This window comes from Artibeus jamaicensis, unplaced genomic scaffold (genome assembly GCF_021234435.1).
Source record: "Artibeus jamaicensis isolate MK-2021 breed Jamaican fruit bat unplaced genomic scaffold, CSHL_Jam_final contig_354, whole genome shotgun sequence".
NCBI lineage: Eukaryota > Metazoa > Chordata > Mammalia > Chiroptera > Phyllostomidae > Artibeus > Artibeus jamaicensis.
In genome coordinates, this window is record NW_026521803.1 from 16,137,572 (window position 1) to 16,149,519 (window position 11,948).

At 45.4% G+C, this 11,948-nt stretch overlaps 1 pseudogene; it reads right to left on the reverse strand.

Annotated features, from left to right (window-relative positions):
- Positions 1–7,020: 7,020 nt before the first annotated feature.
- LOC128627266 (DNA-binding protein inhibitor ID-1-like) lies at positions 7,021–8,416 on the reverse strand (annotated as a pseudogene).
- Between the last annotated feature and the right edge of the window lie 3,532 nt (positions 8,417–11,948).

The following is an 11,948-nucleotide window of genomic DNA, read 5'->3' on the forward strand; positions in this document are numbered from 1 at the left end:
GGAAAACGATGTCCAAATTATGAAAGTTTAATAAAACCTGCTCCTCTCCTAGTAAAATTCATCTTTCTGAAGGGCAGAAATACTGCACTTTGGAGGAAATGATCCTGGCGTATGGATTCACAAATAACACGCTCAGCCTGGTGTGGGCTGAGTTTAAGAATAGATGTTGACTTTTCCTGCTAAACTAAATTCAATTAAGCAAATGTTTGTGCAGAGCACTTCAGTGGCTTCAAATTTCTTCCAAAATGAATAAACTTGCCCTCCAGGGGCCTGCACGGTAGCATAGGTGGCAGCTTCAAACACTGTACTCTGAAAACCAATACAGCCTTTCATAAAACAGCATCAAAGAGAGAAAATGGCAAGGCTGATTGGAAGATTAATTTCTGTGTGAGGTCCAGGATGTGGAGTATCTAAGAAGTGTTAGAGAGGTGTGCTCTCCATGAAGAGTGGAGACTAAGTGAAGGTGGATCAGCTTCATAGAGACGTCACACAGGTGAGAGCACCAGTATTTGAAAAGTGAGGACCCCTGGACGCAGCGTGGGGTATGGAGAAAGAGGTGGGTGCAGACCACAGGCTGACGCTGGGGGCGCAGAGTCCAGTCAATAGGGAGCCGCTGAAAATTCCCTCGCAGGACCATCTGACCATCAGTTTTCAGAAAGAATTCTCAGGCTGTACTGGAGGGCGGGCTGCAGGCAGGAAATTCTGAAGGAAGAGTGGGAGAAGGTAGAAGATAACTCCAAACTTTGTGAATGTTAAATATTAACCTCTTCTTTTTTTCTTTGGCTTTCAATTGATTTCTCTATGTTCCGGTGCCTTTTTTCTTGCTGTCAAGTACATTTTAAATGTTATGTCAATAAAGACAGCAAACAATCAGAAAAGTGGATACAGTTATGGCAAAAGTGTCTCCCTAAACAAAATTGGAATACAGCATTTGGCAAAAGATTCCTTTTTTCCTGACCTGTGAATTTATTTATATAAAAAGTGTTACTAAGTTAAGCGATCAAAATAACATCAAGTCACTTACTCAATGAATCCCTTACATTTAAAAATAATAAAAGTACTTGAAATTAGACTATTTCAGAAAACCGTTGACATATGTTTGCCCCCAAGAAAGCTTAATTTCAGTTTGGTGTCCCTTATGGAATTACCAGTTTTCTGAACCAAGAACATTGTCTTAATTCATTCTTTATTCTCAGCACATAAAACAATGCTTTATATGTGGCAGACGCTCAATTACTCTTTGTTGCAGAATTGCCCTTGATGTAAGCAGTGCTATTGAAATTAATTGAATGGAATATGTTGTGTCATTGGACATTTCCCCCAACATTGTATTGGGGAACTTCATACACAAGCCAATCTGAATGAATTCTCAGTGAACATCCCTACTTCCATCTCCTACCTTCCAACACTATCATTTTACTGCTATGGCTTTATCACATGTCTGCCTACCCACCGATTTCTTTATCCATCCATCAATCATCTTAATTTTTTATGAATTTCAAATTAAGGTACAGCTTTAAGCACACTGACCCCTCAAATATGTCACTGCACATATCTTTAGAGTTTAGGATTTGTTTACAACTTTTCTCTGAGATGAAATCATGTACAGTGAAATGGTGCAGTGGAAAGAGGTGTTTAGTTGGAAGTAGATACAGAAGGAAAAGACACACAAAGCATTTTTCCTACGTCTTTGAGAGCAGCTAAATCCATGGCTCAGAGAGAGGTGGGGATTCGTGTTTTCCCAAGGAATGGGCTTTTTCATCCAGGAGTGTCCCTTGCAAATGAAGAGAAATAAAACACCCATGAAATCTGGAGCATTCTCAGAAAGGACAGTATTATCCACATTTTGGGGGTGTTTTTTTGCTATATCAGGGTGTAAAGTCTTAAAAATTCAGTTTAGAGATCCACCATCAAAATCTGGGATGAAATAGAAATGAAGACAAACAGGATTTCCCCCTTTCCCATATGCCAGTAATATTTGGCCTTAAGTAAAAGTCAAGGGGCTAGGAAAGGGAAGCAAGGTGAACTGAGAAAACCACACTCAGAAGTAGAAGGAACATAACAGGAAACCGCTTCTCCAATTCTGACCTCCCAGACCCGAACATGGCCCTGGTAATGGGGAATGAAGAGCACCTAATACCACATACAGCCTATGATAATTCGAGTGGTTCATCAAAGGATCGCCAGCTTCCGCAGCTCGGCTTCTAAGATTTCACCTCAAGAGATAATATTACAATTATGACAAGATAGCTGCTCATCACAGAACTGTGTATCATGTAAAAAATGTAAGCAGTGGGTTACTGGTAGAGCTCATTAAAATCAGCTCTGTGCAATGCTACAGGTGGGTTAAAGAGGCACTTCCAAGTTACCAGACGGCAAGACTCCTGAATTGTTTTAGTAATTGCGCGGATATATGGGAACGTGGACTAGTGCATCCGAGCTTCCTGACTGTATCAGCCACAGCTGGCTCCATGGCCCACTTTTTCAACAAGCAAAGGTAGAGCTCACAGGTGTGTGGTTCCAGTGCACACCCTGCTAGTTGCAGCTTTCAGATGCAGCGGCCTTTCTTACTCAGCGGTCCCCGCCCTGGTCAAAAACTGTTGTGACTGCAGTCAGTCTGGAAAAAAGGAAACTAAACGAGTATTTCCCTTTAGGAAAAGACAACAGAGAAAGGATAGTGGTGGTGATACAAATAGCATGTGATGTTTCCTGGCCACTGTCTAGGGTCAGGCACTATGCTAACTAAACATGCCTCATCCTATTGTCTGTCTTTATCCTCACCACAATCCTAGAAATACATCCTATTGCTTTCTCCCATTTTTATGGGGGAGTAAGCTGTGGGTGACAGCAGGTGTGCAATACGTCCAGCTGGGTGACCTGCCTCGTGCCTCCTCCACCATCAGACATGCAGCCCTGACCAAAGAAAGGACGACAGGAAGAAGAGAAAAGCCTAGAATGAGGGGCGCTTCAGGATGGCAGAAAACCATGTACTGTCCCCTCTCGTCTTTGGGTTTGTCGGGATGGGAAGAGGCTCTTTAAAAACAATTCCAAAGCCAAAGACACAGAAAGAGATTATTTTTCTCCCCCCCACCTCAAATACCCTAAATTATTTTTCATCACCACAAACAAAAGCACAGGGAAGAAATTTCCATTCACCTGTGATCTATGATGGGCTAGTCTTCTTAGCGGTCCCTTAGCAACAAGCAACAAACAAGGCTGGTGAAGCCTGGCCGAGTTTCAGTTGAAAGACCGCAGTTACCACCTGGTACGGCCAACAGCCCTGAGGCTTGCAGGGTTTTAAAGGTCAAGTAAAGATGTTGTTGGTTTGGTTTGATTTCTTTTTCCTTTAGTGCAAAACAAGTTTTCTTTGTTTGGGGGATTTATAAAACTCGGATGGTCTTTGAAACAGACCAGATAGTGGACGGCGGGGAGAGTGCCCAGCTCGCTCGGGCTCTGAACCCCTGGGAAGACTGCAGCCTTTGCAGCTTCTCCACTTTCTGGGTATATGGAAGTTCACCCCCACCCAAGATGTTCATAATCAGTTGGGACATGCTTCAAAGTCCAACCTGTCAAGGTGGACTTTCACCCATGCAGAAGAGAACAAGGACTTGCAATAAGGAAAACCCATTCACTCTCGAAGAGAATGAAAACAACCTTAGAAGTTCAGCTACCCCCTAACCTTGAATTCAAAGGTACTTCCCCTACCCATGTTAGCCTGGAAAGGGACCACTATCATTTTTTTATGCACTCATGTTCATGGCTTCTATATCAGGAAGTTCTTCCTTAAGTCTCACTGGAATCCTTCGTGCTACTGTTTCATGTTAATCCATTCTCGTACTCTCTCCGTAATAGAGGCATCTCTCTTTCTTAAGATATTTTTAGTCTTTTATTTACTTAACATGCATCATAAATTCAGTGCATCTTTCTCTTCTCCAAGTTGAATCTTTAAATCCCTTATTAGAAAGATATCTACTGGAGCCCCGACCAGTGTGGATCAGTTTTGGGGTGGCATCTCACAAAGCAAAAATTTTGTTGATTCGATTCCCAGTGAAGGCACATGCCTGTGCTGTAGGTTCAGTCCCCAGTCGGGGCACATAAGAGAGGCAACCAACAGATGTTTCTCTCTCACATAGATATTTTTCTCCCCCTTTTCCTCCCTCTCTCTCTCCCCCCCTCTAAAAATAAATAAAATCTTAAAATATATATATTGGACCTGGCTGTAGGCTATGTCCTATACAGAGAACGTTATTACTACAGGGTCCTTGCCTGCAAGAAACCTATGGTTTCATTATGTGAAGTATTTAAAAAAAGACTTCAGAGAGTGTTGTGTGAAGTTCAGTTGTTCTCTGCCGTCTAGCAGCAAACTGAGATAAAAAGGAATGCCAGAATGTATCTTGTAGCCTTGCACCTCCATGAACTGGAAATAAATCATGCATTTCCTGGATTCCAGGTACCATAAGTTATAAAACGCATTATTGCTTTAATAAGAGAACAAAAAAGCCAGAAGTAGAAATGACTACAATAAGTATACACATCCTCTGGCTCTGAGGCACAGTGCGGGGGGCCTCTTAAGAAAATACAGTTGAATGTTTTTAATGATTTTCCTTTCTAACTGTTGACACGCAGCTAATGATGGACTTCGCCCTACCAAGCACCTGCTGTCTGCCGAATACCTCCGATTGTCCTGCAGAAGGGGCGGCACTGTCCCCATTTAACACCTGGGGGAAGCGAGGCTCAAAGGAAGGATCTAACTTCGCCCTTAGACGCAGGATTTAAACTCAGGAGGCTGACTTATAAAGTCCACGACTGTTCCACTCTCCTAAGCTTCCTTTTGCATTTCCCCTAAACCCCAAGGTTTCCCAGGGGCTCCCCTCGAACCCTCCCCCAGGCGCCCCTGACAGGTATGGTTTCTCTAATTAGGGGACTCTCCCTGTGGTCCATTTACACTCCTCACTCCCAGGGAATGTCCCTGTGCCCGTCAACTCCTGGAAGTGTTCCAACTCAGAAACCTCATCTCAGATCCCAGCTTTCCCAGGCATGTCCGCATTCCCGCTACATACTCATCAGCCCCCTGGAGGATTCTAAAAGCCTTTTCCTCCCTGCATGTGGATTCCCAGAACCCTGTGGGAGCCTCCTAAATGATCCTGAAATAGCACCCTGATTGTCCCACAGCCTTGGCATAGAACTCAGGAAACCAAGAGTGCTTTGGTGGGGTGGGAGGGCAGTGGGGGATGCCAAGACGACAGGTGGGCTGTCAGGAAAGGGGGCCAAGCACGGTGGCCACCTCATTAGTGCAGGCAAATGCCAGGGGCCTCGGTGTTCAGCAGCACATTGCTGCACATTGACCCAGAGGACAGTGTGGACTTGGCCACATCTCAAGGGAGAGCAGTGCAGGGCATCCAGGGACAGTCTAGTGAGCCACAGCGGAGTCAGCACGTGGGAGGGGCTGTACCGCCGGAACGACGGGCACCTTTCCCCCAGAGCCCAGGGACATTGCACCCAGAAAAAGTAAAGACAGAGAGAATGCAGAACAGTTTCAGTTAACCCAGAAATTCCTGTTTTAAACTACAGAATTGTCTTTCTTTGGCAAGTTTAAGTAGTATCCCACCTCACTCCCGTCATTGGCAGAAATGGGGGCTCCACATGGGTCATAGAAAATAAGTGAAGACCAACTTCGTGTGTGTTTGAGTGACAATATGTCTCAGGGTGACTGTGTTCAGAAAAGTAGAACCACAGTGAGGGTTATGGGCTCAGAGTAGGTACAAGTAAGAGACCTGCCACAGTTATGGGAGGAGAGTGGAAAACAAAGTGGGGAGTGAGAGTGTCAGAGAAACCCACCGCTCAGCCCTCCTGAACCCTGGCTGGTGGGCCGACCTGAGCTGGGGAACAAGGGTCAAGTGTGGTTTGGTTACCGAGGTGGACAGCAATAGTGTCGTGGGTTTGTGTGTGCATGTGTAGCTGTTAAGAAATTGTTCTTTCCTGAACCAACTTTGGAAGAAGGAACAGTGGGACTGAAAGTCACTCAGAATCTTGCCTGTGCCCAAAATGCCACGAACAGCCTGTACTGTTCCAGAACCATTTGTGTGGGGTCTTCTTTGGGTCGAGTTTCCATGGTTGCTAATTGTTTCTGGGAGCAATGAGTTCCCCCAAGTCTAATCAAGTCTGGACGTCCAAGGGGACATTTGTATAAACTGAGGCCCCCAGAGGTTCCCAGGCTCCAGAGTTCTGCCTGTAACGTGATGTGGCTTGTTCCTCCTCAAACAAGGGAGTATGTGCTTGGGGAAGTGAGGGGTCCCTGTGTCCAGCAGGTGGCGCAAACCACATCAGAGCGAGCGAGCATAATCGAAAAAGTGGAGAGTATTCCTAAAGCTGGGTAAGTCATTCTAGCTGCCAATCAAATTTTTTTTCTACCACACAAAACCTGCACACAAATGATTAAAATATCTTTTGTTCATAATTGCTTGGAAGCAACCAAGATGTCCTTCAACAAGTAAATAAATAAAGTGCTCCAAAAAAAATAAATGCTTCATTTTCTTAAAAAAACATTTTTTAAAGTTCTGGGTGTTTCTCTGTAGATGATGCTCTCGTGAATTTAATTAAGTAGCTGTCTGGGTCTCAAAAGATGTATAATAAGTTTGAGGTAAACTGTTTCATGGAGGGTGTTGAAAAGGCAGAAAAAAGGTCAAACTTGGAGAGTCCGTTTTAGTCACAGCTCCACTTTCCTCACTGAAGACAGGTGTGGCCTGGAGTGGCATAGTGTAGGTTAATTGTCCAAATCTTCCTTCATGTCTCAGCTGTGAAAGAAAAGGTTGACCACGTAGTAAGTTATATAATGTCTAAGCGCTGGGCCGTGGACACACCTGAAACTAATATAATGTTGTATGCCCGCTGTAACTGAGGTAGGGGAAGGTCGGCCTGCCCTGTCAGTTCCCCAGCCCTGGGCCGGGTGCAGCCTGAACCCCTAAGCTGCTGATCTCAATTTTGTTCCTCCTCAACTGCGGCGAGGGCACCAGAGAGCACTTACTCTTTCTCACCCCTGAGAGGGCGGGGGTCTGCTGGTCCTGGAAGATCTTGGAAGACAGAGCCTCGGCAACAGAAGATGTCATCTTTTGCTGAAACGCAAGCTGCCTCAGCTGCCAGGGCCCTGATCTCATCTTTGAGAGTCCTTGCAGGGAACCCGTGGCCCCTGGAGGGGTCCCGACTTGAGAGTCTGAATTCAGCTCTAACTCCAGGTGCCAGATATAGTCGGAGGACGTGCTGGAGGAACTCCACTCTTTTCATACTGTGGTTTGGGTGCAGGATGGGCACCAGCTCCTTGAGGCGCGAGCATCAGCCATTCATGGTTCATGTCGTAGAGCAGCACGTTGACATGCTGTTCCTGCAACAGGGAGGACCACCCGCACATCGCGAGATGGCCACGCTGTGCTCAGACAGGACAGGCAGCGCAGCACCTCGCCTTGTCCGCAGTCACAGTCTTGTTGACCTTCAGTGCGCAGCTGGAACCCTCTGGGATTGTGGCAATGGCACTGGCAATGTTGATGATTCTGGAGACCAGCAGGAAGGAAGCAGAGGTTAAAAAGTGACAAACTGGAGGTAAAATAACTGGAATCTTTTCCAAAGAGGACTGGATTTTTTTCCTCCCACATAATTCCTGCCACACATTCCGGTTAAGTAAAACCTGAAGGCAATAAATGGCAGGAGAGAGCAGGGCTGTTCTGAGATATGATACAGAATCCTAAGGAAATATTTTGGGGGGAGTTCCTTTCTGGGTAAGTAACCTGATTAAAATACAGTCCTGCCTTGATACTCATTGGTTTCAGAACTCATCAAATCCTGTACTTGGCACGTTTTGATGAGAAAAAAATGTTTCAGCACGCGACACTTTGCTTGGGTCACCCTTGATAAAACTTGGAAGAGTCACCACGCTGCCCTGCAAGAGAAAACGCTTCATCCTCTAGTACTCACGAGTTTGGGCACTCGTCTCAAGTTCCAGAACGAACGAACAAGGAGAACTGAGGTTCTGCTGTATATTATGAAGTCCATGGGCCCGTGGGAGGTAAGGTAACTTAACAATGAAGGTTTAGAATAATGGACTGAGAAGAGATACTTACATATTTCTTTATCAAACAGTTGATGTGAAAATTATTTTGTTTTACAAAAGCACCTGTGGTTATTTAATGAACTTTCCTCCAGGTGGCTTTTCAAGCTACAAAGACACAGGCCCTATAAACACCCTTCATCTTCTCCTCAGCTCCTCTCTGAAGAACTTGGCCTTCATGATAACAGGCCGCTTTGGAAACTTTCCCTTCCCCAGAACTTTGTCGTAGCTCGATCGCACCTCAGGAATGACGGGAGCAGCTTCAGTCCTGTTTTTGGCAGCATTTACCTGTGTGTCTGCTCACCGACCGAGGTCCATGGTTTATCGAGACTGACAGAAGGTCAGAAGATCTGGTTCCTCTTTAAGTGGTAATGCTTCATACTGACTCTCCCGAAGTAACCCGGATGACACTGTCCAAGTTGATTCTGAGATGAAGGGTGCCACCAGTGCTCCCTTGACCTCCTGGATGCTTTCTGTGCTTGCCAATTCAGCTGTGGCTGTTGCCCATGTGGCCCCGATGTTTCTGGGCCTTCCTCCGTCTGGATGACTTGTTGGTGAAAGGGAGTCAAGAGCTGTAAATTCCTCATAATGGCCATGTACCATCTCTTCCTCTGCAGTTCCTGTAGACTAGGCTATTGGCAGTAGACCGTGGTAACCTAGGGGCCGAGAACGTCGTATGTCTGAAGTGAGTGAGAGTCGCCCAAAATCATCGTGTTATCATTTTGGCAGCTTAATCTTACTCGACCTCATGAAAGATATTACTGTGATAATCAATGGAAATGATTTGCTACTCTGGCCTTGAACCCTGGGACAACCTGTTTATAGCTCGTGGTCTTTTCACCTTTTATGATGTTTTTGACAAACAATGTTTTAACTTCATAAAATAAAAAAAATTTTGGTAGTTGAATAAAAACAAAAAAACTGTAATTGATAAAATCAAAAACAATTTTTAAAAAGAGTAACCCTCACAGGCTGTTGTAAGCATCAAATACGCAACACCTAGAGCACACCAAGCCTCAGCAGATGCCTGCTGGATATTACTCTGTGCAAGCAAGCTGCTGGACCACTCTGAACCTCAGTGTTTTCATCTGTAGAGTGGGAAGCCAGTGCCCGGGGATGGCTAAGGTGCCTTCCAAGCCAAGCATCCTAGGTCTCTATAATTCTACAGCTGGAGAACAAGGCCTGGCTGAAAGAAGTCAGTCAACGCATTGAAAGTACTATGAGACACCATTCGAGGGGGGAAAAGGAAGGAATAGACGTTTACTGAGAGCTGGTTCTTGGTTAAGACAATGTTTCCCATACCTCGTTTCCTCCAATCTCCAGGATACAGTTGCTGTCATGTCTCTTATCCTAGAGAGGTATAAACTCCTCCATTCATCCCGAGGATAGCAAGGGTTTGAACACAGGTCTGTCTGACCCACAGCCCGTGTTCTTTCCTCTACCTCATCTGCCCTCATCCACTTCTGAGAGCCCCGCTTAGGGCAGGGGGAGGCATGGAAATAGTGGGAACAACCTAACAATATGATGGACTGCCAAAGGGGATTTTCTCTGCCAGAACAGAGCATAATAAATCCTACTGATGAACAAGAGGAGTCCCGTAGGTATATAGAGATACAAACATCCAAAAAGGTTCACGGCCACAATGACGCACCAGCAAAACGGCAAGGACTGAACAAGTCTGCGTGTCTTCTTTGATTTTTTAACAACAGTGTTTTCTAAGAGCCTCTCACCCCCGATTTCCTGCTGAACCAGCAGCTCCAGCCCAACAGCTAAGAGGAAGCCCATTTTCCTGAGCTCTGGTGGTAAGACACATCTCTTTTGGGGTAGACCTTAGTTTTCTTATGTTCACTGGCTTTCACTCAGCCAGGGTGGTCCCCTGCAACCCGAGTAAGACTTAAAACTGCAACCCTCATGCATTCAAGTGGCAGATTATCCTTCTTAAAGGGAATTGTCCAATGTTGAAATCCCCAGATAATCCCCCAACCTCATTTGCACCACTTTAAAAAATACTGCTTTCTCAGAAAGACCAAGCTCTAAACTGAAAACAAAAACAAAAACAAAAAAAAACCTGGCAAGTTGAGGGTTTAAATGTCAAATCTCAGCCAAGAATCCAACCAAACATGGTGCCTGGGCCCCAAGGATGCCCTGTTTCCCCCTTCTTTATTCCCCACTAGCTCCCGACTCCCAGCACCGCTTCTCTTCAGACAGTCGTGGCCTGTGCACATGCCCCCAGAAGAAGCAAGGAGCCACTTCTGGGTAGAAGAAGTCTGGACGAGGGCAGCAGGCAGCGTGGCCCCTCCCATGAGCCTCGGTCAGAGCCCAGGCTGCCTGCCCCAGAGGTTTGGATCTAACCTCTGATTTGGCTCTAAAAGCTGCTCAGGGAAAAAAAGCACCCAGCGCACTCACTGCAGGGTGCAACCAGGAAGTAGCTACAAGAACGAGCTAGAGTTGGTTTCCAGAGCAAATGTGCCTGGAACGCTGAGCAGCGTGACTGGGGACTTTAGTTCCTGGATGGTCCACAGGACCCCTCTTCCCAGGACCTCACCTTCATCTGGTCGCCCAGAAAATGCTGGAACACATAGTGGCTGACCCCAATACACCTATTGTGGTAGAGCGACCTGCTCTATGCTTCTCTTCATTTTCTCTGCTAATCTCTCTATTACCCCTGGTTTCCAATGTGTAACCCTAACACACTCTCCCAGCAAGAGGTTTTAGTTGTTTGAGGACAAGTTTATGCGTAAAATTTCCCTTGCAGCTAAGACCTAGTGCTGCACTTCTCCTCAGGGCACATGTCCACTCACTCCTCAAGCTGCCCCCTGCCAGCACGCAGTCGCAGATGCAGGCCGTGGTGGAAGAACCCTCACGAGCTCCGGCTTCAGGACCTCCGTCTGCGCTAGATATGGCAAAGGGCCTGCCAATCCCTGGCCCAGCTGCTGAAAGGGATTGAAATGGATATTTTATCCAGGAATCAATTACCATCGATTCATCTCGTTACTCATCCAATTACTATTTCTCAAACATGGACACACACATTTGATTTATAAAACACAAAATCATTTCAAGGCATTGCTATTTTTATGAACATTTTACCGTAGATTTTTTTCTAAGTAGGCAAATATTAAAAGTTCTTTTTTTCATGTAAAAAAAAGGCCAAGAATTTTTCTTTTTTAATGTAAAAAAAGTCCAAGAATTTTTTATATTAAAAAAAGAATTCTACATTCTATTAGGAATGGTTGGAACCACTGAGCTACATGCCAAACACTGAAGCCTTCCCCATTCAGTCAGGCAACATGCTGCTACCTGGAGCCCAGAGTCCAGAGTCTCTGTTTATGAACTCAACCCACTGCAGAGTGAGCTCCTTTGAATGGGTACGTTTTGAGCCTGCTAAAAATGAGTTTATGAATTCACAGAAGCTCAAAGCCTAGGGCAAAGTTTACATGCTACTGATGCAACTATCACCTTGACCTACTTACCAGGGACTGCAACCAGATGTAACTTAGAAACGTGATATAAACAGCTCTACTTTAGCTGATAATAAACAAGGCCCAGTTCCAGTCCTCCCCATTCCAATGCAGATTTTTCAGAGTCCCATTGCTGCACGGCCAGGAGGAGGAGACTGCCAAGCTTCATCATATTTCCCGGCATCAATAGACGCAATAGGGCTCCTCTCCCTCCTTGACCTAATTCACTAACTACCTGTATTTCCACGAACTGTCTGACCTGTGATAGTCATTTGGTACAGTGGATCCCACTTAAATAATGGACATCGCATAAATGCCCTGATAATTATTGACTTCATAACTACATGCTTCATAATCTAAGTGGCAGCTACCAGGTTAACTAACAAATA